Source organism: Bacillus rossius, chromosome 1 (assembly GCF_032445375.1).
Source record: "Bacillus rossius redtenbacheri isolate Brsri chromosome 1, Brsri_v3, whole genome shotgun sequence".
NCBI lineage: Eukaryota > Metazoa > Arthropoda > Insecta > Phasmatodea > Bacillidae > Bacillus > Bacillus rossius.
The window spans coordinates 36,462,254-36,488,941 of record NC_086330.1 but is presented as its reverse complement, the minus strand read 5'-3'; the positions used below and the strand labels follow the sequence as shown (position 1 = coordinate 36,488,941).

At 31.0% G+C, this 26,688-nt stretch overlaps 1 protein-coding gene across 4 annotated transcripts in view; it reads left to right on the top strand.

Moving 5' to 3' along the window:
* Nucleotides 1-26,688, top strand: part of LOC134534411 (rho guanine nucleotide exchange factor 18) — a 180,689-nt gene that overhangs the window by 29,463 nt on the left and 124,538 nt on the right. The window lies entirely within an intron of this gene.

Genomic DNA, 26,688 nt, shown 5'->3' with positions numbered 1-26,688 from the left:
ACTAAACTAAACTAAACTAAACTAAACTAAACTAAACTAAACTAAACTAAACTAAACTAAACTAAACTAAACTAAAACTAAACTAAACTAAACTAAACTAAACTAAACTAAACTAAACTAAACTAAACTAAAACTAAACTAAACTAAACTAAACTAAACTAAACTAAACTAAACTAAACTAAACTAAACTAAACTAAACTAAACTAAACTAAACTAAACTAAACTAAACTAAACTAAACTAAACTAAACTAAACTAAACTAAACTAAACTAAACTAAACTAAACTAAACTAAACTAAACTAAACTAAACTAAACTAAACTAAACTAAACTAAACTAAACTAAACTAAACTAAACTAAACTAAACTAAACTAAACTAAACTAAACTAAACTAAACTAAACTAAACTAAACTAAACTAAACTAAACTAAACTAAACTAAACTAAACTAAACTAAACTAAACTAAACTAAACTAAACTAAACTAAACTAAACTAAACTAAACTAAACTAAACTAAACTAAACTAAACTAAACTAAACTAAACTAAACTAAACTAAACTAAACTAAACTAAACTAAACTAAACTAAACTAAACTAAACTAAACTAAACTAAACTAAACTAAACTAAACTAAACTAAACTAAACTAAACTAAACTAAACTAAACTAAACTAAACTAAACTAAACTAAACTAAACTAAACTAAACTAAACTAAACTAAACTAAACTAAACTAAACTAAACTAAACTAAACTAAACTAAACTAAACTAAACTAAACTAAACTAAACTAAACTAAACTAAACTAAACTAAACTAAACTAAACTAAACTAAACTAAACTAAACTAAACTAAACTAAACTAAACTAAACTAAACTAAACTAAACTAAACTAAACTAAACTAAACTAAACTAAACTAAACTAAACTAAACTAAACTAAACTAAACTAAACTAAACTAAACTAAACTAAACTAAACTAAACTAAACTAAACTAAACTAAACTAAACTAAACTAAACTAAACTAAACTAAACTAAACTAAACTAAACTAAACTAAACTAAACTAAACTAAACTAAACTAAACTAAACTAAACTAAACTAAACTAAACTAAACTAAACTAAACTAAACTAAACTAAACTAAACTAAACTAAACTAAACTAAACTAAACTAAACTAAACTAAACTAAACTAAACTAAACTAAACTAAACTAAACTAAACTAAACTAAACTAAACTAAACTAAACTAAACTAAACTAAACTAAACTAAACTAAACTAAACTAAACTAAACTAAACTAAACTAAACTAAACTAAACTAAACTAAACTAAACTAAACTAAACTAAACTAAACTAAACTAAACTAAACTAAACTAAACTAAACTAAACTAAACTAAACTAAACTAAACTAAACTAAACTAAACTAAACTAAACTAAACTAAACTAAACTAAACTAAACTAAACTAAACTAAACTAAACTAAACTAAACTAAACTAAACTAAACTAAACTAAACTAAACTAAACTAAACTAAACTAAACTAAACTAAACTAAACTAAACTAAACTAACTAAACTAAACTAAACTAAACTAAACTAAACTAAACTAAACTAAACTAAACTAAACTAAACTAAACTAAACTAAACTAAACTAAACTAAACTAAACTAAACTAAACTAAACTAAACTAAACTAAACTAAACTAAACTAAACTAAACTAAACTAAACTAAACTAAACTAAACTAAACTAAACTAAACTAAACTAAACTAAACTAAACTAAACTAAACTAAACTAAACTAAACTAAACTAAACTAAACTAAACTAAACTAACTAAACTAAACTAAACTAAACTAAACTAAACTAAACTAAACTAAACTAAACTAAACTAAACTAAACTAAACTAAACTAAACTAAACTAAACTAAACTAAACTAAACTAAACTAAACTAAACTAAACTAAACTAAACTAAACTAAACTAAACTAAACTAAACTAAACTAAACTAAACTAAACTAAACTAAACTAAACTAAACTAAACTAACTAAACTAAACTAAACTAAACTAAACTAAACTAAACTAAACTAAACTAAACTAAACTAAACTAAACTAAACTAAACTAAACTAAACTAAACTAAACTAAACTAAACTAAACTAAACTAAACTAAACTAAACTAAACTAAACTAAACTAAACTAAACTAAACTAAACTAAACTAAACTAAACTAAACTAAACTAAACTAAACTAAACTAAACTAAACTAAACTAAACTAAACTAAACTAAACTAAACTAAACTAAACTAAACTAAACTAAACTAAACTAAACTAAACTAAACTAAACTAAACTAAACTAAACTAAACTAAACTAAACTAAACTAAACTAAACTAAACTAAACTAAACTAAACTAAACTAAACTAAACTAAACTAAACTAAACTAAACTAAACTAAACTAAACTAAACTAAACTAAACTAAACTAAACTAAACTAAACTAAACTAAACTAAACTAAACTAAACTAAACTAAACTAAACTAAACTAAACTAAACTAAACTAAACTAAACTAAACTAAACTAAACTAAACTAAACTAAACTAAACTAAACTAAACTAAACTAAACTAAACTAAACTAAACTAAACTAAACTAAACTAAACTAACTAAACTAAACTAAACTAAACTAAACTAAACTAAACTAAACTAAACTAAACTAAACTAAACTAAACTAAACTAAACTAAACTAAACTAAACTAAACTAAACTAAACTAAACTAAACTAAACTAAACTAAACTAAACTAAACTAAACTAAACTAAACTAAACTAAACTAAACTAAACTAAACTAAACACAAACTAAACTAAACTAAACTAAACTAAACTAAACTAAACTAAACTAAACTAAACTAAACTAAACTAAACTAAACTAAACTAAACTAAACTAAACTAAACTAAACTAAACTAAACTAAACTAAACTAAACTAAACTAAACTAAACTAAACTAAACTAAACTAAACTAAACTAAACTAAACTAAACTAAACTAAACTAAACTAAACTAAACTAAACTAAACTAAACTAAACTAAACTAAACTAAACTAAACTAAACTAAACTAAACTAAACTAAACTAAACTAAACTAAACTAAACTAAACTAAACTAAACTAAACTAAACTAAACTAAACTAAACTAAACTAAACTAAACTAAACTAAACTAAACTAAACTAAACTAAACTAAACTAAACTAAACTAAACTAAACTAAACTAAACTAAACTAAACTAAACTAAACTAAACTAAACTAAACTAAACTAAACTAAACTAAACTAAACTAAACTAAACTAAACTAAACTAAACTAAACTAAACTAAACTAAACTAAACTAAACTAAACTAAACTAAACTAAACTAAACTAAACTAAACTAAACTAAACTAAACTAAACTAAACTAAACTAAACTAAACTAAACTAAACTAAACTAAACTAAACTAAACTAAACTAAACTAAACTAAACTAAACTAAACTAAACTAAACTAAACTAAACTAAACTAACTAAACTAAACTAAACTAAACTAAACTAAACTAAACTAAACTAAACTAAACTAAACTAAACTAAACTAAACTAAACTAAACTAAACTAAACTAAACTAAACTAAACTAAACTAAACTAAACTAAACTAAACTAAACTAAACTAAACTAAACTAAACTAAACTAAACTAAACTAAACTAAACTAAACTAAACTAAACTAAACTAAACTAAACTAAACTAAACTAAACTAAACTAAACTAAACTAAACTAAACTAAACTAAACTAAACTAAACTAAACTAAACTAAACTAAACTAAACTAAACTAAACTAAACTAAACTAAACTAAACTAAACTAAACTAAACTAAACTAAACTAAACTAAACTAAACTAAACTAAACTAAACTAAACTAAACTAAACTAAACTAAACTAAACTAAACTAAACTAAACTAAACTAAACTAAACTAAACTAAACTAAACTAAACTAAACTAAACTAAACTAAACTAAACTAAACTAAACTAAACTAAACTAAACTAAACTAAACTAAACTAAACTAAACTAAACTAAACTAAACTAAACTAAACTAAACTAAACTAAACTAAACTAAACTAAACTAAACTAAACTAAACTAAACTAAACTAAACTAAACTAAACTAAACTAAACTAAACTAAACTAAACTAAACTAAACTAAACTAAACTAAACTAAACTAAACTAAACTAAACTAAACTAAACTAAACTAAACTAAACTAAACTAAACTAAACTAAACTAAACTAAACTAAACTAAACTAAACTAAACTAAACTAAACTAAACTAAACTAAACTAAACTAAACTAAACTAAACTAAACTAAACTAAACTAAACTAAACTAAACTAAACTAAACTAAACTAAACTAAACTAAACTAAACTAAACTAAACTAAACTAAACTAAACTAAACTAAACTAAACTAAACTAAACTAAACTAAACTAAACTAAACTAAACTAAACTAAACTAAACTAAACTAAACTAAACTAAACTAAACTAAACTAAACTAAACTAAACTAAACTAAACTAAACTAAACTAAACTAAACTAAACTAAACTAAACTAAACTAAACTAAACTAAACTAAACTAAACTAAACTAAACTAAACTAAACTAAACTAAACTAAACTAACTAAACTAAACTAAACTAAACTAAACTAAACTAAACTAAACTAAACTAAACTAAACTAAACTAAACTAAACTAAACTAAACTAAACTAAACTAAACTAAACTAAACTAAACTAAACTAAACTAAACTAAACTAAACTAAACTAAACTAAACTAAACTAAACTAAACTAAACTAAACTAAACTAAACTAAACTAAACTAAACTAAACTAAACTAAACTAAACTAAACTAAACTAAACTAAACTAAACTAAACTAAACTAAACTAAACTAAACTAAACTAAACTAAACTAAACTAAACTAAACTAAAACTAAACTAAACTAAACTAAACTAAACTAAACTAAACTAAACTAAACTAAACTAAACTAAACTAAACTAAACTAAACTAAACTAAACTAAACTAAACTAAACTAAACTAAACTAAACTAAACTAAACTAAACTAAACTAAACTAAACTAAACTAAACTAAACTAAACTAAACTAAACTAAACTAAACTAAACTAAACTAAACTAAACTAAACTAAACTAAACTAAACTAAACTAAACTAAACTAAACTAAACTAAACTAAACTAAACTAAACTAAACTAAACTAAACTAAACTAAACTAAACTAAACTAAACTAAACTAAACTAAACTAAACTAAACTAAACTAAACTAAACTAAACTAAACTAAACTAAACTAAACTAAACTAAACTAAACTAAACTAAACTAAACTAAACTAAACTAAACTAAACTAAACTAAACTAAACTAAACTAAACTAAACTAAACTAAACTAAACTAAACTAAACTAAACTAAACTAAACTAAACTAAACTAAACTAAACTAAACTAAACTAAACTAAACTAAACTAAACTAAACTAAACTAAACTAAACTAAACTAAACTAAACTAAACTAAACTAAACTAAACTAAACTAAACTAAACTAAACTAAACTAAACTAAACTAAACTAAACTAAACTAAACTAAACTAAACTAAACTAAACTAAACTAAACTAAACTAAACTAAACTAAACTAAACTAAACTAAACTAAACTAAACTAAACTAAACTAAACTAAACTAAACTAAACTAAACTAAACTAAACTAAACTAAACTAAACTAAACTAAACTAAACTAAACTAAACTAAACTAAACTAAACTAAACTAAACTAAACTAAACTAAACTAAACTAAACTAAACTAAACTAAACTAAACTAAACTAAACTAAACTAAACTAAACTAAACTAAACTAAACTAAACTAAACTAAACTAAACTAAACTAAACTAAACTAAACTAAACTAAACTAAACTAAACTAAACTAAACTAAACTAAACTAAACTAAACTAAACTAAACTAAACTAAACTAAACTAAACTAAACTAAACTAAACTAAACTAAACTAAACTAAACTAAACTAAACTAAACTAAACTAAACTAAACTAAACTAAACTAAACTAAACTAAACTAAACTAAACTAAACTAAACTAAACTAAACTAAACTAAACTAAACTAAACTAAACTAAACTAAACTAAACTAAACTAAACTAAACTAAACTAAACTAAACTAAACTAAACTAAACTAAACTAAACTAAACTAAACTAAACTAAACTAAACTAAACTAAACTAAACTAAACTAAACTAAACTAAACTAAACTAAACTAAACTAAACTAAACTAAACTAAACTAAACTAAACTAAACTAAACTAAACTAAACTAAACTAAACTAAACTAAACTAAACTAAACTAAACTAAACTAAACTAAACTAAACTAAACTAAACTAAACTAAACTAAACTAAACTAAACTAAACTAAACTAAACTAAACTAAACTAAACTAAACTAAACTAAACTAAACTAAACTAAACTAAACTAAACTAAACTAAACTAAACTAAACTAAACTAAACTAAACTAAACTAAACTAAACTAAACTAAACTAAACTAAACTAAACTAAACTAAACTAAACTAAACTAAACTAAACTAAACTAAACTAAACTAAACTAAACTAAACTAAACTAAACTAAACTAAACTAAACTAAACTAAACTAAACTAAACTAAACTAAACTAAACTAAACTAAACTAAACTAAACTAAACTAAACTAAACTAAACTAAACTAAACTAAACTAAACTAAACTAAACTAAACTAAACTAAACTAAACTAAACTAAACTAAACTAAACTAAACTAAACTAAACTAAACTAAACTAAACTAAACTAAACTAAACTAAACTAAACTAAACTAAACTAAACTAAACTAAACTAAACTAAACTAAACTAAACTAAACTAAACTAAACTAAACTAAACTAAACTAAACTAAACTAAACTAAACTAAACTAAACTAAACTAAACTAAACTAAACTAAACTAAACTAAACTAAACTAAACTAAACTAAACTAAACTAAACTAAACTAAACTAAACTAAACTAAACTAAACTAAACTAAACTAAACTAAACTAAACTAAAACTAAACTAAACTAAACTAAACTAAACTAAACTAAACTAAACTAAACTAAACTAAACTAAACTAAACTAAACTAAACTAAACTAAAACTAAACTAAACTAAACTAAACTAAACTAAACTAAACTAAACTAAACTAAACTAAACTAAACTAAAACTAAACTAAACTAAACTAAACTAAACTAAACTAAACTAAACTAAACTAAACTAAACTAAACTAAACTAAACTAAACTAAACTAAACTAAACTAAACTAAACTAAACTAAACTAAACTAAACTAAACTAAACTAAACTAAACTAAACTAAACTAAACTAAACTAAACTAAACTAAACTAAACTAAACTAAACTAAACTAAACTAAACTAAACTAAACTAAACTAAACTAAACTAAACTAAACTAAACTAAACTAAACTAAACTAAACTAAACTAAACTAAACTAAACTAAACTAAACTAAACTAAACTAAACTAAACTAAACTAAACTAAACTAAACTAAACTAAACTAAACTAAACTAAACTAAACTAAACTAAACTAAACTAAACTAAACTAAACTAAACTAAACTAAACTAAACTAAACTAAACTAAACTAAACTAAACTAAACTAAACTAAACTAAAACTAAACTAAACTAAACTAAACTAAACTAAACTAAACTAAACTAAACTAACTAAACTAAACTAAACTAAACTAAACTAAACTAAACTAAACTAAACTAAACTAAACTAAACTAAACTAAACTAAACTAAACTAAACTAAACTAAACTAAACTAAACTAAACTAAACTAAACTAAACTAAACTAAACTAAACTAAACTAAACTAAACTAAACTAAACTAAACTAAACTAAACTAAACTAAACTAAACTAAACTAAACTAAACTAAACTAAACTAAACTAAACTAAACTAAACTAAACTAAACTAAACTAAACTAAACTAAACTAAACTAAACTAAACTAAACTAAACTAAACTAAACTAAACTAAACTAAACTAAACTAAACTAAACTAAACTAAACTAAACTAAACTAAACTAAACTAAACTAAACTAAACTAAACTAAACTAAACTAAACTAAACTAAACTAAACTAAACTAAACTAAACTAAACTAAACTAAACTAAACTAAACTAAACTAAACTAAACTAAACTAAACTAAACTAAACTAAACTAAACTAAACTAAACTAAACTAAACTAAACTAAACTAAACTAAACTAAACTAAACTAAACTAAACTAAACTAAACTAAACTAAACTAAACTAAACTAAACTAAACTAAACTAAACTAAACTAAACTAAACTAAACTAAACTAAACTAAACTAAACTAAACTAAACTAAACTAAACTAAACTAAACTAAACTAAACTAAACTAAACTAAACTAAACTAAACTAAACTAAACTAAACTAAACTAAACTAAACTAAACTAAACTAAACTAAACTAAACTAAACTAAACTAAACTAAACTAAACTAAACTAAAACTAAACTAAACTAAACTAAACTAAAACTAAACTAAAACTAAACTAAAACTAAAACTAAACTAAAACTAAACTAAACTAAAACTAAAACTAAAACTAAAACTAAAACTAAAACTAAACTAAAACTAAAACTAAAACTAAAACTAAACTAAACTAAAACTAAAACTAAAACTAAAACTAAAACTAAAACTAAAACTAAAACTAAAACTAAAACTAAAACTAAAACTAAAACTAAAACTAAAACTAAAACTAAAACTAAAACTAAAACTAAAACTAAAACTAAAACTAAACTAAAACTAAAACTAAAACTAAAACTAAAACTAAAACTAAAACTAAAACTAAAACTAAAACTAAAACTAAAACTAAAACTAAAACTAAAACTAAAACTAAAACTAAAACTAAAACTAAAACTAAACTAAAACTAAAACTAAAACTAAAACTAAAACTAAAACTAAAACTAAAACTAAAACTAAAACTAAAACTAAACTAAAACTAAAACTAAAACTAAAACTAAAACTAAAACTAAAACTAAAACTAAAACTAAAACTAAAACTAAAACTAAAACTAAAACTAAAACTAAAACTAAAACTAAAACTAAAACTAAAACTAAAACTAAAACTAAAACTAAAACTAAAACTAAAACTAAAACTAAAACTAAAACTAAAACTAAAACTAAAACTAAAACTAAAACTAAACCTAAAACTAAAACTAAAACTAAAACTAAAACTAAAACTAAAACTAAACTAAAACTAAAACTAAAACTAAACTAAACCTAAAACTAAAACTAAACCTAAAACTAAAACTAAAACTAAAACTAAAACTAAAACTAAAACTAAACTAAAACTAAAACTAAACTAAAACTAAAACTAAAACTAAAACTAAAACTAAAACTAAAACTAAACTAAAACTAAAAACTAAAACTAAAACTAAAACTAAAACTAAAACTAAAACTAAAACTAAACTAAACTAAAACTAAAACTTAAACTAAAACTAAAACTAAAACTAAAACTAAACTAAACTAAAACTAAAACTAAAACTAAAACTAAACTAAACTAAAACTAAAACTAAAACTAAAACTAAACTAAACTAAAACTAAAACTAAAACTAAAACTAAAACTAAAACTAAAACTAAAACTAAAACTAAAACTAAAACTAAAACTAAAACTAAAACTAAAACTAAAACTAAAACTAAAACTAAAACTAAAACTAAAACTAAAACTAAAACTAAAACTAAAACTAAAACTAAAACTAAAACTAAAACTAAAACTAAAACTAAAACTAAAACTAAAACTAAAACTAAAACTAAAACTAAAACTAAAACTAAAACTAAAACTAAAACTAAAACTAAAACTAAAACTAAAACTAAAACTAAACTAAACTAAAACTAAAACTAAAACTAAAACTAACCTAACCTAGCCTGATCCATATGCTAATCTATGCTAACCTAACCTAACCTAACCTAACCTAGCCTAATCCATATGCTAATCTATGCTAACCTAACCTAACCTAACCTAACCTAGCCTAATCCATATGCTAATCTATGCTAACCTAACCTAACCTAACCTAAACTAAACTAAACTAAACTAAACTAAACTAACCTATTCCATATGCTAATCTATGCTAACCTAACCTAAACTAAACTAAACCTAACCTAACCTAACCTAACCAAACCTAACCTAACCTAACATAACCTAACCTATTCCATATGCTAATCTATGCTAACCTAACCTAACCTAACCTAACCTAACCTAATCCATATGCTAATCTATGCTAACCTAACCTAACCTAACCTAACCTAAACTAAACTAAACTAAACTAACCTAACCTAATCCATATACTAATCTATGCTAACCTAACCTAACCTAACCTAACCTAACCATTGTAATGCTAGATATTCGGGAAAAAGTTCAAAATTCATTAAATAAATTTGTAATCTATATACTGATTGATTAGATCGTCTAAGGTCCTTGGTTCGATCCCTGGCCGATATAAATCAACTTTAATTTTAAAAAAGTACCAGAAAAGTGTAAGGTTCGAGAAATCACCTAAAACACCTCAAAGTCTTTTACAAACATAATATTTATTACTCAATTTCTATCCTACTACAGAATCACTTGCGAAAGCCAGCAATCTTATAATCATTTAGCCCTGCATAGACGTGCAACGACTACTTCTTAGCTCCAAATGGCTCCAAATGCTCCAAACGACCTTCAAATGGCTCCATCAGCTCCAACAACCTCCAAATGCTTGACAGCTCCAAATGACTCCTAATGCTTCAAAAGACTCCAAATGCTCCAACAGCTCCAAAAAAAGGCTCCAAATGCTCCAATAGCCTCCAAATGCTTAACACAGCTCCAAATGGCTCCAAAAGCTCCAAACGGCCTCCAAATGCTTGACAGCCTCCAAATGCTTGACAGCTCCAAATGGCTCCAAATGCTCCAAACGGCTCCAAATGCTCCTAATGTCTCCAAATGGCTCCAAATGCTCCAAACGGCTCCAAATGGCTCCAAATGCTCCAAATGCTTCAAAAGGCTCCAAATGCTCCAACAGCTCCAAAAAAATGCTCCGAATGCTTGACAGCTCCAAATGGCTCCAAATGCTCCAAATGTCTCCAAATGGCTCCAAATGCTCCAACAGCTCCAAAAAAAGGCTCCGAATGCTTGACAGCTCCAAATGGCTCCAAATGCTCCAAACGGCTCCAAATGCTCCAAATGTCTCCAAATGGCTCCAAATGCTTCAAAAGACTCCAAATGCTACAACAGCTCCAAAAGGCTCCAAATGCTTCAAAAGACTCCAAATGCTACAACAGCTCCAAAAAAAGGCTCCAAATGCTTAACACAGCTCCAAATGGCTCCAAATGCTCCAAATGACTCCAACCGCTCCAAAAGGCTCCAAATGCTTGACAGCTCCAAATGCTCCAAATGGCTCCAAATGCTCCAAATGGCTCCAACAGCTCCAAATGCTCCAAATGACTCCAAATGCTCCAACTGCTCCAAAAAAGGCTCCAAATGCTTAACACAGCTCCAAATGGATCCAACAGCTCCAAAAGGCTCCAAATGCTTCAAAAGGCTCCAATTGTTCCAAGAGCTCCATCTTCAATAGCTTCCAACTGATTCCAATTACTTTTCTTATCGAACTTGGCATGATAACTAACATGTCTTTATTAGTATACATTTTGACTGGCAGTGGTAACGTATTTTGCACCTTTAAGTATAAGTTTTTATTTAGAAATCAGATTTCGATAAATCGTAGATACCATTTGGAAAGAAAATATATTAATTTATCTTCAAGTTTATACACATACATTTAATTTAAGCCATTATTGTATGTAACCAGCTTCCCTCAGTTCTTTGAGTATGAAGGATATTTCTTTAATGTTCGAATAGTTTCCTGCACAAAGCGATCCATGTAGTAGTCGTAGCCTGTCAACCAATATGTTAGGATCTTCCCATAAGGTATAATTAAACTCTTCTGCTGCGTTCATCATCCTTGCATGTTTATAATAAATATTATTATCTCTGGTGTCTATCGTTTAAACACCAACCTCAAGGTCACTTTCGTCATCGTGCCAGTGATTATCACAAGCTTGATCAGGATAATTTATTTTATTACAACGTTTCCATCGTTTTGGTCTCAAACCACCATCACAGTCTTCACTCTTGCATGCTTTTGGTGCTTCAGCACAGTACTCAATCATGTCAGCCTTAGATGTGTCAGCACAGTCTTCGTTCACGCCAGCTTCTGATGTGTCACCACAGTCTTCAATCATGTCAGCACCACAAACTTGATCAGGATAATTTATTTTATTACGTCGTTTCCATCGTTTTGGTCTCAGACCGCCATCACAGTCTTCGATCTTGCCTGCTTTAGGTGCTTCAGTACAGTACTCAATCATGTCAGCCTCAGATGTGTCACCACAATCTTCAATCATGCACGCTTCAGATGATTCATCAAAGTCTTCGACCTTGTAAGCTTCAGATGGTTCTCTATCTTTCTCATTTTCATGGAGACGACTAGATATTGGAGTAAATATATTTTCATTTCTAATGTGGTTACAACTACCTTCGTTTGTTTTAAATTTTAAATTATTATCTTGATCTAGATCAGTAATTTTAGCATTAGCTTTTTCGCCTTCGTTCCTCTTCCGCGATGTTGTAGCCCAGTCTTCGTTATCTTTATTCATCTTAATTGTACAGGTCTTGTAATGTCTATCCAAGTAATATCTTCTACCAAAGGATTTCTGACACTGACTGCAATGAAACGGTTTTTGACAAGGACCCAAATTACACTCGCTTCTCTCATGTCGTTTAGCATTCTTTCTCAAGGTAAACACCTTGCTACAGTATCTACAATGATAACGTTTCGATACAGCGTCAGATCCTAAATCGGAATTCATATTAGTTACCGAGACTAATGCCAGATGCAAACTAAGAGTTTTAAATTAGATATATTACTTAAATAGAATTTTTTAATTATTTCATCAGCGAGAATTAATTTATCTCATTCAAAGGTACTTGTTGCAAGTAGTTCTGCTTTTCAACAACAGATGTCGACACATGTTACTTTCAGGTAAATAATATTTAGTTCTTTTATGCGGGATGCTCACTAACGATCGCAATAGAACGATGGCTTCGCTAGACTCCAAGGAGAAGGAAGTTCATCCATCCTGTTAGTGCTTCTTAGATTTCTCAGAGATTATTTGACTGAGTAATGATATTTTTTTTTTAATTTCCACCTGATAAAAATATTACAAGTGATGATTAAGTAGCAGATGTTCACTAATTATATGCAACCTTGAATAAAAAATGACATGCTTCATTAAGTAAATAATCCTTCATGCAGAGATAAATTCCTCATCAGTAACCAGAAGCACTCGGAGAAAACATCAGATGTCTAGTCAGGAATAATCAGAAGTACCCAGTGAAAACCATCAAAATATTGTCAAGAATAATCAGGAGCACACGGAGAAATCCACCATAATACTGTCAAGAATAAACGGGAGCACACGGAGAAAACCGCCATAATATTGACAAGAATAATCGGAAGCACACGGAGAAAACCGCCGCAAGTTTTCTTTGATATCATAAAATTTCAGGAAAAAATAATAATAAATAAAAATAAATTAATAAAAAATTTAAAAAAATAAAATAAAAAATACATAAAATTCTGGCTTGTACTAGAACTATATCTTTGCTCAACAATGAGAAGTTCACAAGCTAGCAGAATCTGTTTATGTATTTTTTATTTTATTTTTTTTAAATTTTTTATTAATTTATTTTTATTTATTATTATTTTTTCCTGAAATTTTATGATATCAAAGAAAACTTGCGGCGGTTTTCTCCGTGTGCTTCCGATTATTCTTGTCAATATTATGGCGGTTTTCTCCGTGTGCTCCCGTTTATTCTTGACAGTATTATGGTGGATTTCTCCGTGTGCTCCTGATTATTCTTGACAATATTTTGATGGTTTTCACTGGGTACTTCTGATTATTCCTGACTAGACATCTGATGTTTTCTCCGAGTGCTTCTGGTTACTGATGAGGAATTTATCTCTGCATGAAGGATTATTTACTTAATGAAGCATGTCATTTTTTATTCAAGGTTGCATATAATTAGTGAACATCTGCTACTTAATCATCACTTGTAATATTTTTATCAGGTGGAAATTAAAAAAAAATATCATTACTCAGTCAAATAATCTCTGAGAAATCTAAGAAGCACTAACAGGATGGATGAACTTCCTTCTCCTTGGAGTCTAGCGAAGCCATCGTTCTATTGCGATCGTTAGTGAGCATCCCGCATAAAAGAACTAAATATTATTTACCTGAAAGTAACATGTGTCGACATCTGTTGTTGAAAAGCAGAACTACTTGCAACAAGTACCTTTGAATGAGATAAATTAATTCTCGCTGATGAAATAATTAAAAAATTCTATTTAAGTAATATATCTAATTTAAAACTCTTAGTTTGCATCTGGCATTAGTCTCGGTAACTAATATGAATTCCGATTTAGGATCTGACGCTGTATCGAAACGTTATCATTGTAGATACTGTAGCAAGGTGTTTACCTTGAGAAAGAATGCTAAACGACATGAGAGAAGCGAGTGTAATTTGGGTCCTTGTCAAAAACCGTTTCATTGCAGTCAGTGTCAGAAATCCTTTGGTAGAAGATATTACTTGGATAGACATTACAAGACCTGTACAATTAAGATGAATAAAGATAACGAAGACTGGGCTACAACATCGCGGAAGAGGAACGAAGGCGAAAAAGCTAATGCTAAAATTACTGATCTAGATCAAGATAATAATTTAAAATTTAAAACAAACGAAGGTAGTTGTAACCACATTAGAAATGAAAATATATTTACTCCAATATCTAGTCGTCTCCATGAAAATGAGAAAGATAGAGAACCATCTGAAGCTTACAAGGTCGAAGACTTTGATGAATCATCTGAAGCGTGCATGATTGAAGATTGTGGTGACACATCTGAGGCTGACATGATTGAGTACTGTACTGAAGCACCTAAAGCAGGCAAGATCGAAGACTGTGATGGCGGTCTGAGACCAAAACGATGGAAACGACGTAATAAAATAAATTATCCTGATCAAGTTTGTGGTGCTGACATGATTGAAGACTGTGGTGACACATCAGAAGCTGGCGTGAACGAAGACTGTGCTGACACATCTAAGGCTGACATGATTGAGTACTGTGCTGAAGCACCAAAAGCATGCAAGAGTGAAGACTGTGATGGTGGTTTGAGACCAAAACGATGGAAACGTTGTAATAAAATAAATTATCCTGATCAAGCTTGTGATAATCACTGGCACGATGACGAAAGTGACCTTGAGGTTGGTGTTAAAACGATAGACACCAGAGATAATAATATTTATTATAAACATGCAAGGATGATGAACGCAGCAGAAGAGTTTAATTATACCTTATGGGAAGATCCTAACATATTGGTTGACAGGCTACGACTACTACATGGATCGCTTTGTGCAGGAAACTATTCGAACATTAAAGAAATATCCTTCATACTCAAAGAACTGAGGGAAGCTGGTTACATACAATAATGGCTTAAATTAAATGTATGTGTATAAACTTGAAGATAAATTAATATATTTTCTTTCCAAATGGTATCTACGATTTATCGAAATCTGATTTCTAAATAAAACTTATAACTTAAAGGTGCAAAATACGTTACCACTGCCAGTCAAAATGTATACTAATAAAGACATGTTAGTTATCATGCCAAGTTCGATAAGAAAAGTAATTGGAATCAGTTGGAAGCTATTGAAGATGGAGCTCTTGGAACAATTGGAGCCTTTTGAAGCATTTGGAGCCTTTTGGAGCTGTTGGATCCATTTGGAGCTGTGTTAAGCATTTGGAGCCTTTTTTGGAGCAGTTGGAGCATTTGGAGTCATTTGGAGCATTTGGAGCTGTTGGAGCCATTTGGAGCATTTGGAGCCATTTGGAGCATTTGGAGCTGTCAAGCATTTGGAGCCTTTTGGAGCTGTTGGAGTCATTTGGAGCATTTGGAGCCATTTGGAGCTGTGTTAAGCATTTGGTGCCTTTTTTTGGAGCTGTTGTAGCATTTGGAGTCTTTTGAAGCATTTGGAGCCTTTTGGAGCTGTTGTAGCATTTGGAGTCTTTTGAAGCATTTGGAGCCATTTGGAGACATTTGGAGCATTTGGAGCCGTTTGGAGCATTTGGAGCCGTTTGGAGCATTTGGAGCCATTTGGAGCTGTCAAGCATTCGGAGCCTTTTTTTGGAGCTGTTGGAGCATTTGGAGCCATTTGGAGACATTTGGAGCATTTGGAGCCATTTGGAGCTGTCAAGCATTCGGAGCATTTTTTTGGAGCTGTTGGAGCATTTGGAGCCTTTTGAAGCATTTGGAGCATTTGGAGCCATTTGGAGCCGTTTGGAGCATTTGGAGCCATTTGGAGACATTAGGAGCATTTGGAGCCATTTGGAGCATTTGGAGCCATTTGGAGCTGTCAAGCATTTGGAGGCTGTCAAGCATTTGGAGGCCGTTTGGAGCTTTTGGAGCCATTTGGAGCTGTGTTAAGCATTTGGAGGCTATTGGAGCATTTGGAGCCTTTTTTTGGAGCTGTTGGAGCATTTGGAGTCTTTTGAAGCATTAGGAGTCATTTGGAGCTGTCAAGCATTTGGAGGTTGTTGGAGCTGATGGAGCCATTTGAAGGTCGTTTGGAGCATTTGGAGCCATTTGGAGCTAAGAAGTAGTCGTTGCACGTCTATGCAGGGCTAAATGATTATAAGATTGCTGGCTTTCGCAAGTGATTCTGTAGTAGGATAGAAATTGAGTAATAAATATTATGTTTGTAAAAGACTTTGAGGTGTTTTAGGTGATTTCTCGAACCTTACACTTTTCTGGTACTTTTTTAAAATTAAAGTTGATTTATATCGGCCAGGGATCGAACCAAGGACCTTAGACGATCTAATCAATCAGTATATAGATTACAAATTTATTTAATGAATTTTGAACTTTTTCCCGAATCTCTAGCATTACAATGGTTAGGTTAGGTTAGGTTAGGTTAGGTTAGCATAGATTAGTATATGGATTAGGTTAGGTTAGTTTAGTTTAGTTTAGGTTAGGTAAGGTTAGGTTAGGTTAGGTTAGCATAGATTAGCATATGGATTAGGTTAGGTTAGGTTAGGTTAGGTTAGGTTAGCATAGATTAGCATATGGATTAGGTTAGGTTAGGTTAGGTTAGGTTAGCATAGATTAGCATATGGAATAGGTTAGGTTAGGTTAGGTTAAGTTTAGTTTAGGTTAGGTTAGGTTAGCATAGATTAGCATATGGAATAGGTTAGGTTAGTTTAGTTTAGTTTAGGTTAGGTTAGGTTAGCATAGATTAGCATATGGATTAGGCTAGGTTAGGTTAGGTTAGCATAGATTAACATATGGATTAGGTTAGGTTAGTTTAGTTTAGTTTAGTTAAGGTTAGGTTAGGTTAGGTTAGTTTAGTTTAGTTTAGTTTAGCTTAGCTTAGTTTAGTTTAGGTTAGTTTAGTTTAGTTTAGTTTAGTTTAGGTTAGCATAGATTAGCATATGGATTAGGTTAGGTTAGTTTAGTTTAGGTTAGGTTAGCATAGATTAGCATATGGATTAGGCTAGGTTAGGTTAGGTAAGGTTAGCATAGATTAACATATGGATTAGGTTATGTTAGGTTAGGTTTAGTTTAGTTTAGGTTAGCATAGAGTAGCATATGGATTAGGTTAGGTTAGTTTAGTTTAGCATAGATTAGCATATGGATTAGGCTAGGTTAGGTTAGGTTAGCATAGATTAACATATGGATTAGTTTAGGTTAGGTTAGTTTAGTTTAGTTAAGGTTAAGTTATGTTAGGTTAGTTTAGTTTAGCTTAGTTTAGTTTAGGTTAGGTTAGTTTAGGTTAGGTTAGTTTAGTTTAGTTTATGTTAGCATAGATTAGCATATGGATTAGGTTAGGTTAGCATAGATTAGCATATGGATTAGGTTAGGTTAGCATAGATTAGCATATGGATTAGGTTAGGTTAGGTTAAGTTCAGTTTAGTTTAGGTAAGGTAAGGTTAGGTTAGGTTAGCGTAGATTAGCATATGGATTAGGTTAGGTTAGTTTAGTTTAGTTTAGTTAAGTTTACTTTAGGTTAGGTTAGGTTAGGTTAGGTTAGCATAGATTAGCATATGGATTAGGTTAGGTTAGGTTAGCATAGATTAACATATGAATTAGGTTAGGTTAGTTTAGTTTAGGTTAAGTTAGGTTAGGTTAGTTTAGTTTAGCTTAGTTTAGTTTAGGTTAGGTTAGTTTAGTTTAGTTTAGGTTAGGTTAGCATAGATTAGCATATGGATTAGGTTAGGTTAGGTTAGGTTAGCATAGATTAGCATATGGATTAGGTTAGGTTTAGTTTAGTTTAGTTTAGTTTAGGTTAGGTTAGGTTAGGTTAGGTTAGCATAGATTAGCATATGGATTAGGTTAGGTTATGTTAGGTTAGTTTAGTTTAGGTTAGGTTAGGTTAGGTTAGCTTAGATTAGCATATGGATTAGGTTAAGTTAGGTTATGTTAGGTTAGGTTAGTTTAGTTTAGTTTAGGTTAGGTTAGTTTAGTTTAGGTTAGGTTAGGTTAGGTTAGGTTAGCATAGATTAGCATATGGATTAGGTTAGGTGAGGTTAGTTTAGTTTAGTTTAGGTTTGGTTAGGTTAGGTTAGGTTAGATTAGTTTAGTTTAATTTATGTTTGGTTAGGTTAGGTTAGGTTAGGTTAGGTTAGGTTAGCATATGGATTATATGACGATATCAGGTTGGCAACATCGAGGGTTGCAAGGCTAAAGGTCAGGGTCGAATTTCAATGTCAGGGTAAAATTTCAAGGTCAAGGTCAAATTTCTAGGTCAAGGTCAAAGTTCAGGGTCAAAGTCAATGTTCAAAGTCAATGTTCAAGGTCAATGTTCAAGGTCAATGTTCAAGGGTACGGTCAAGGTTAAATGTCAAGGTCAAAGGTCAAGGTTAAAGGTCAAGGTCAAGAAGTTTTATGTCACTGAAGATGTCAAATTTTATGTTAAAATTGAAAAGTTTTCAGCAGGTTGGAAAAAAAAAATTTGCAAAAATAAAACTTAATTTATTTTAATTGAAAATATATTAGAATACCTATGCTAAATATACAAATTTTTCTCTAGTGTTTGGTTTCAAGGTTTTTTTACATTTATTACAATGTTCAAAGATTTTAAACAAAACATTAAATTAATCAAATAGTAGTGAGGAATTTAAATATTTATTGGTTAACATTTTTTATTATTATAATTTAGTTCTCAATAACTTGTCAAAATTCCGTTTTTGTTGTACACTGGTTTTAATTAACTCACATAGAAAAAAAACATGGCGTGCGAAGGAAGTACCTACGGGCTCCGACCAACAGCGCTTCTCTGCTGTGAAGTATTAGGAGATCAGAACTTGAGAGGAGGTAGTAATAAAAACTTGCCGGTGCCGTTGCGCGTCGTGGAAGTACAGCGCGCCAAAACACATGGTTGCCTGGCTGTATGTATCCGGCGTTCATAACACGTGTAGAAGTAGGCTTATATTCGTTACCTCCTGGCTGTTTATTACCGCCTAATACTTTTCAGAGCGAGACGTCCTGGTGAGCTGGTCTGTCCGTCCTCCTCCGTTCGTTCGTTACGCAACGGGACATTTTTTCGTGCGTACATGGCTGATGAACGTAACGGGACACTTTTTCGTGCGTGTATGGCCGGCGGAAGTGACGTAATCCAACATGGCTGATGATTGTAACGGGGCACTTTTTCGTGTGTGCATGGTCGAAGGAAGTGACATAATCCCCGAATCCCCCACCACCCACCGGTGCGCCAGGACATACCAAATACATTTACTTGCTAATATTGAAAAGATTCCATTATCTAGCTAATGCTCGGCATGCATTGCAATGCCTCATTCAGTATTGTTTTGTAATATTTTTGAAGTAGTTACACATATACAAATAATCTATCCATGTCTCTAAATATATATTTATCTCTATCTACAGATATAGTCATATATATCTATGTATCTATCTGTATTCATCTCTTTATATCTACATATATACCTCACACTATCTCTATGTATTTTATATGATTGCTTCGTTGTTAATATCGCACGGGTGTTTTTTACTTGTATGGGAAAATTAAGAATGATAAGGCATCTAGTGCGTGGCAACAATGTTAATAGGCAATAGGAAATAAACTTCTAGCGCCTGCGGCATTGTCAACACACACTTCGTACGTGTACAGCATGTTGTATCTAATCCCCTCCAACGCATTTGATACTAAATTGGACTTTTAGTAAGGATCCCTAATGTTATTAATAATATAATATAGCCTATAGCCTTCCTCGATAAATGTACTATCTAACACTGAAAGAATTTTTCAAATCGGACCAGTGGTTCCTGAGATTAGGGCGTTCAAACAAACAACCAAACAAACTCTTCAGCTTTATAATATTAGAATAGATATAAATCTGACGGTATTTTGTCACACAAGAAAGTTCGACCATCACTGTAACGAGCGAATAGACGTTTTCACGTTTAAAAAGAACCTTGAATATTAATAATATTATCAATTCACAGGTTTAACCGTCTTTGGAAAACAAGTTACTTCGACGGCCATTTCATTAACGTCGCACCCGCGACGAATGAAATAGAAAAACTTTCTAATCTGGATGTTAGTCGCGTCCGCCGTGTCTGTCGCGCTGACGTCACAGATGTGTCGATCGTGATTGGTTGGGAAAAAAAACTTTATTCGTGCCGCATCCGTTGCATCGCAGCCGTCGCGCCATTGCGATTCCAGCATAACACCTCAGTTCCCAGCATGTAGATTCATCTCACTAACAGTTTCTATGGTTTAAGTTACTGTCAGAAACTTTGGGGGTTGTGCAGTGTTATAGAACTTTTTAGAAAATCTTTGAATTAGGTGTCAATGCAGGGAAGGAACTTAAGTTTGGAAATATTTTTTTTTTTTAAAGAGGGTGTGGCGGGGGGGGGGGGGGGGGGGGTAGTCTGCTCCAGGCGCTGGGTTAGAGGGTCGACAAAATTTTTAGACAAAAAAAGTGTTTAGTAAAAGGCAAATACAATAATTTTTAGGCCTACTTGTATTTTGACTTTACTCATTATCAGTAATCATGTTTTCAATGGTGATATTAAATTGATGTTCAAATACATTACGTGAAATAAAACAGTAATGAGGGGGGGAGGTTGCGCCTTCCATAAAACACGCTTCTTAAATGACCTGCCCTTTCTGAGTTTCTTCTGTAGCATGCAGTGTGAAAGGTCAATCAGTCCAAAGCGATTTATTTCTTCGTAATTACAGTGACACACGCGTTGGTAAGTTGTGCGATTAAAACAGGTTTTGCAATATTTTTGAAACCATGTCATTTGACAGGGCACGTTTATCTTCCTAATGCATGTTCCACAAAGACGCGGAAACGTAAAAAAACGGAAACAGATCCGGTCCCACAAAGATATTTACTTTTCACTATCCGACTTCCGCTTCCAGAATGGAAAGAAACGGAACAAGATGAGATTGAATTCATAGGTTGCGGAAAATTAATTTGACTGGGGAAAAGAAAATTGGATACGAGGACAAAATACGGTCAGGACTTACATTATATAATAAAACTAAACAACAGATAAATTATAGACCATTAGACATTCCTGTACTTGGAAGAAGAAAAAAAAATGTTGGTGTATTTAAAACGTAATAATGATGGCTGCCACCACAGCCAAATGCACCGCAGCCAATCCGTAGGGGTGGGTGCAGGGCCGGTGCAAGGTAAATTGGCGCCCTAGGCGAAAAACCTTAATTGCCCCCCCCCCCCCCCCCCCCCCTTCTCGGCCGCCGGACACCCCAAAAAAAAATTTTCCTTGCCTCAAAATACATCACGTAAGCCTAAGATTTTGTCAACAATCAAATGTAAGCAGGCTTGTGTTATTTTTTTTTTTTTTACTTTTTACCGTGGACTTTAAATAATTACTTATATCAATATAAACATTCCAAACTGTTACAAAAATCCATTTTCATATAGTTTCAATAATCGTTAAACATATGATATGAGCTGTTATGTGTCGTACTGCGCCGCCCCCAGCTACTTGGCGCCCTAGGCGGTTGCCTAGTTCGCCTGTATGGACGCGCCGGCCCTGGGTGGGTGTCCGCATGCCTAACCCTGCAGACACACTGGGTTGTAGTTGGGCGAGGACGTACGGGAGGCGAGTGGCGGCGGCGCGCCAGCCTCCCCCTCAGGAGCCGCCGCTTGGCGTAGGGCTTCCCGGGGCCGCGACCCGGCTCTGACCTACATCCGCCGCCCTCGCCGGTATTGATCCCGCGCGCGGCCTTGGCGGGAGCCGCGGGTGTGTTTACAGTTTCCGCGCCGTCAGCATAACCCTTCTCTAGAAGAAGAAATAAAACATACTCGTTCATTATACACTTGTTCGGTGCCGTGTTTATTTTTTTTTGAACCTGAGTACTAAAATTCATTAGCCAATTCGAAGCTGACTCGCCACTGGTTGTTAGGCCCGTTGCCTGGGCGCGGGGGGGGGGGGGGGGGGGGGGGGGGGGGGGGGGGGCTGTTCTGGGGGTCGACGCACACACAAAAAATAGTATGTAATTCATAAAAAGTTACATTATTAAGACTACACATAGTTGACCTAAAATTGTTGATAAGTATATTTATCAAAGGATAATTAATTTTTGTTTTAAATTTTAACCACTGTTGCAAGTGTGTAGTGCAGGTCCGGAAGGATAGCTCAATTAATTAATTAACAGTTTTTTTTAAACTAATAATTATCTTATTTGTTTATGTACAACTATCTAAATGTCCATCCACAAAGTAATCACACTTTTAATATAAGTCCACTAATCGCTGAAGTTCTGCTCGACAGTGGGTGTCTGCTGTTGGTCTCTTGCCGTGAACTTCTGTCCCAACACACCGCCTCGCACTGCTCACTCTTCCGGCCCGCGACATCGTCCCGTTATGCACCAGCCCGCTCGTCGCCCGGTTATCGCACGCACGGGGTCACTCACCCTCTTCATCACACTCTCCACTACTCTCCGCGGGCCGGCATCTGCCTTAAATACCTGCCACGTCCCGACCCTGAAGGGTCTCGTGGACCTGTGAAGTGACGCATCATCAGAATCCCTGACTTAATCGTGCTAGCTGGCACGCCGGGCCAACCGGCCTGCCTCGTTGCCTCGGCTCTAGAATCCTCGCAACAGTACGAAAGTCTCCGACGGAAGTTTTGCGTTAGGCTGATGTGGGAGGAGCACTCGTAGAATAACCCAGCCCATCCAAAAACCCAAAATATAGTCTTGTGTCATGTACTTGTCTCCAATTTTTTTTTTACAGTTCTCGAAAGTAAGTGCCAGTGGCATGTGTATCCTTCTGCTACTGTTGTTCTGATCTACAGTTTTTGTAAACAACTTTATGTGGTTGCAAGTAATCATAAACAATCAAAATGTGTTGCTTTCCAAATGACAGTTGGGAATTGAATTTGTTACTACTCTTGCAGGGTGTCTATAGGTTGTCAAAGTCACTAAAAATGTACAAACCTAAAGGACTTCAGCAATAACTAGCTTTAAATATAATGTTTATCAAATCCCAAATGTTTTGCAAGTAGACAATCAATATAGTCTAAAGGGCTGGACTGGTCCTTTCTTCCTAATTGCCACCAGTTTAATTAGACATATAACAGTTGTTTTATGTGCAATTACTAACAGGCATTTTGTTTTCAAAAGCAAATTTCAAAAGTGTTTAGTTCATCCTTAACCAACGATCGATGCCGCAGCCTGTTCAAAATGAACGCAGAGTAGAAACCAACTCCACACATTATTAATTTTGATGCCACTGCTACTCTCACCCCATCCCACATTTCCCATTCTCTGCTTTTACCATCTCCTCTTTATTCTAGTGGCCACAAAGTGGTCATGTAATACACCGCTGGCTGTGGATGTGTGGTCACGAGTTGTAGGGAAAAACAGGAAGAATTATAACTTTTTGTGGTCCTTATGTCCTCATGTTAGTGACTTTTTAAAAGTATGTATGATGCATTCATTCAATTTATACATTTTGTAAGCTTTTACTTGCAACTTAGAAACTAACAATTCAGGAAAAAAAAATTTTCTATATTTAATTTTTTTTTAAATATACAAATTAAAATAGAACATTGGTATTATACAGGAGCATATACAGAGTTTTTTCATAAGGTGGGGGCAAAAGAACAACTCACTTTACCCGCTATTTGCTTTCTAAATTTTTATTTTTTTTTATTTTTAAGGATTTTTAGGGGAGGGGTTAGGTGTTATTATCCCCTGTTCCCTTCACCCCTGCATATCCCCCTGGTATTATACATAAGTATTATTTATTATTATACTTGAGTCAGTAACATATATATATAATAGTTAAAATAAAAAATTGCCTAATCTGAATGTGTCTTTTTATTTATTTTAGAAAAATATATGTGAAATAAGAAGAGTGGTTGTGTACAGGTGTTAAGTTATGTTGTCCTGGTCAGCATAACCAGCTCATTAGGAAATAACTGGACTATGAACATTTCTTTCATACACTATGCTCTTTTGATACTCAGACTGGTATACTAGTTTTACAGCTTAATCCAATGTTTGATTATTTATGTGAAGCTATAAAATAATTGTTTCGGTAAAGTTAATCATACTCATTTTTAGTCTTGTGCAATCTAAACTACATATTTGTTAAACTCCTTTACAACCATGAGTAGTGTGTATTCTTATTTTGTGGGTGGAGGTTTGAAGTATACGAGGGGTGGTAGGGGCGAGTGATAAGCGCTCAGCTATGGTAATGCTCAGGGGAAGATACAGCTTCAAACCTTAAGGCCAGGGGTTGGCAGACAGCGGCTCACGAGCCGCATGCGGCTCTTTTCATGGGATTGCACGGCTCTGCAACTCACTGCACTGCTGCAGCACAAAAAAAAAGCAGAACAAAATGAAACGGGCCAAACATAACGCATGTCCTCAACCATGCCACCGCCCGCCACCGCACTCACCAGGAGCTGTTTTATTTTAATAATTAATTATTATTTAGGCTTCCTTGTTTTATTAGTATAACTCTACTAATGACTACCGTATTTTTTATATTTGCTTGTTTTTTTCGTAAGTACCCATTATTTTTAAGACTTTATGTAGAATTTGTGAATAAAATATGTTTATTTTATTTCTTTTTTTTATCCTTTTAAAATTCATGTAGATACAGAGAAAATACATGTTGCTGCTATCTAAAATAAATTGGAAAATCTTTTTACTTAATATTTGGCTCATCTCATTCGAAAGTTCCTGCCGACACCTGACTTAGAAGATAAGGAATACAATGTTATTGATCGTTTTTGGAGAACATTTTTTTTATATTTCATTCTTTCTCCTTTGTGAAAATAACCCTTTTCTTTAAGTTTTTTGGTTATATTTGTTGAAGCCACACTTCAGCTATCTTTTCTCAAGATGGGTCATCATTGTAATATAAATCAGTATGCTCTTAAACTAACCACAGTAATCATTCACTGACAATCACTTATAAAGTAATAATGTTATAGTTTCACACTAAGTAATGAAAATTGATAGTTGTTTTGTACTGTGGTGTATAGTATGTAACTTTTATGTGTCATTGCTTGTGCCAGTTATGAAATAGCTGCAGAAAATTAAAAATGTTTCTGTCTCATGATTATGTTCATAAGTATTGTCCAGCATTTTTTGTTACTCTGTAGACTTCATGGTGCTCTGCACATTTCAAAGGGGGTTGGGGTTATCCTCTGCTAATGCATTACACCCATATGGTGAGGGTCCTTGGTTTAGATGCCAACTTCCTGCCATGGCTTAAATTTTATGGCCACCAAGTCGGTACCTAAGTGGTTTAAACCACACTATAATATTGGAGTTCCAATTGCCTCAAGTGCCTATGTATAACTGTGAGACTTATAAACCTTATAAAATACACACACCATTCAGGGAGTATTTCATTATATTGTGATACATGAGTGCGAAATAGTTAATGGTGCAAATTTTAGGGATGTGGGTATTTTGTGTGTGCAAGTTGAAAATAGAGATAAAAATTGTTTCTTAAAGCTGTGTAGTATGTTTATGTTTCGTGGTGTGCCATTATGTTGTCAGCCACATTTTGTAAGTGAGTTTGTCATCCTGTTGAAAGCATTGTGTGGTGAGGTGTGTGTACCTGACTGGTGTTTCAATATATTGTAAGAGGAAAACAGTAGGGGTTCTATGGGAAGGGCAGTGTGGATGAACCCTCCCCCATAACTAGCAAAAAACTGGAGTGGTAACAAAAAAAAATTAATCATTTCAGGCTGCACCTTAACTTTTAAGGTGTTTCAATTTTGTAAATATATATTAATTTAATTTCTTTTTTTTTTTTTTTTTTTTTTTTGTATTACAGGTTAATTTAACTTAAGTTGAAATGAAGTCAAAAGTGTGCTAGAATAGCATTAATTTTAAGGGGCCATTATTGTTCAGAATGTTGGGTTTTCCATTTAACTTAAATTACATACCTCACAAAACCCTGGAGTAAAACACCCCATCTCCCTTTCCCCCCCAAAAGTGTGGAGCTGAGTTTGCCACTGGAGGAGGATGACTTGA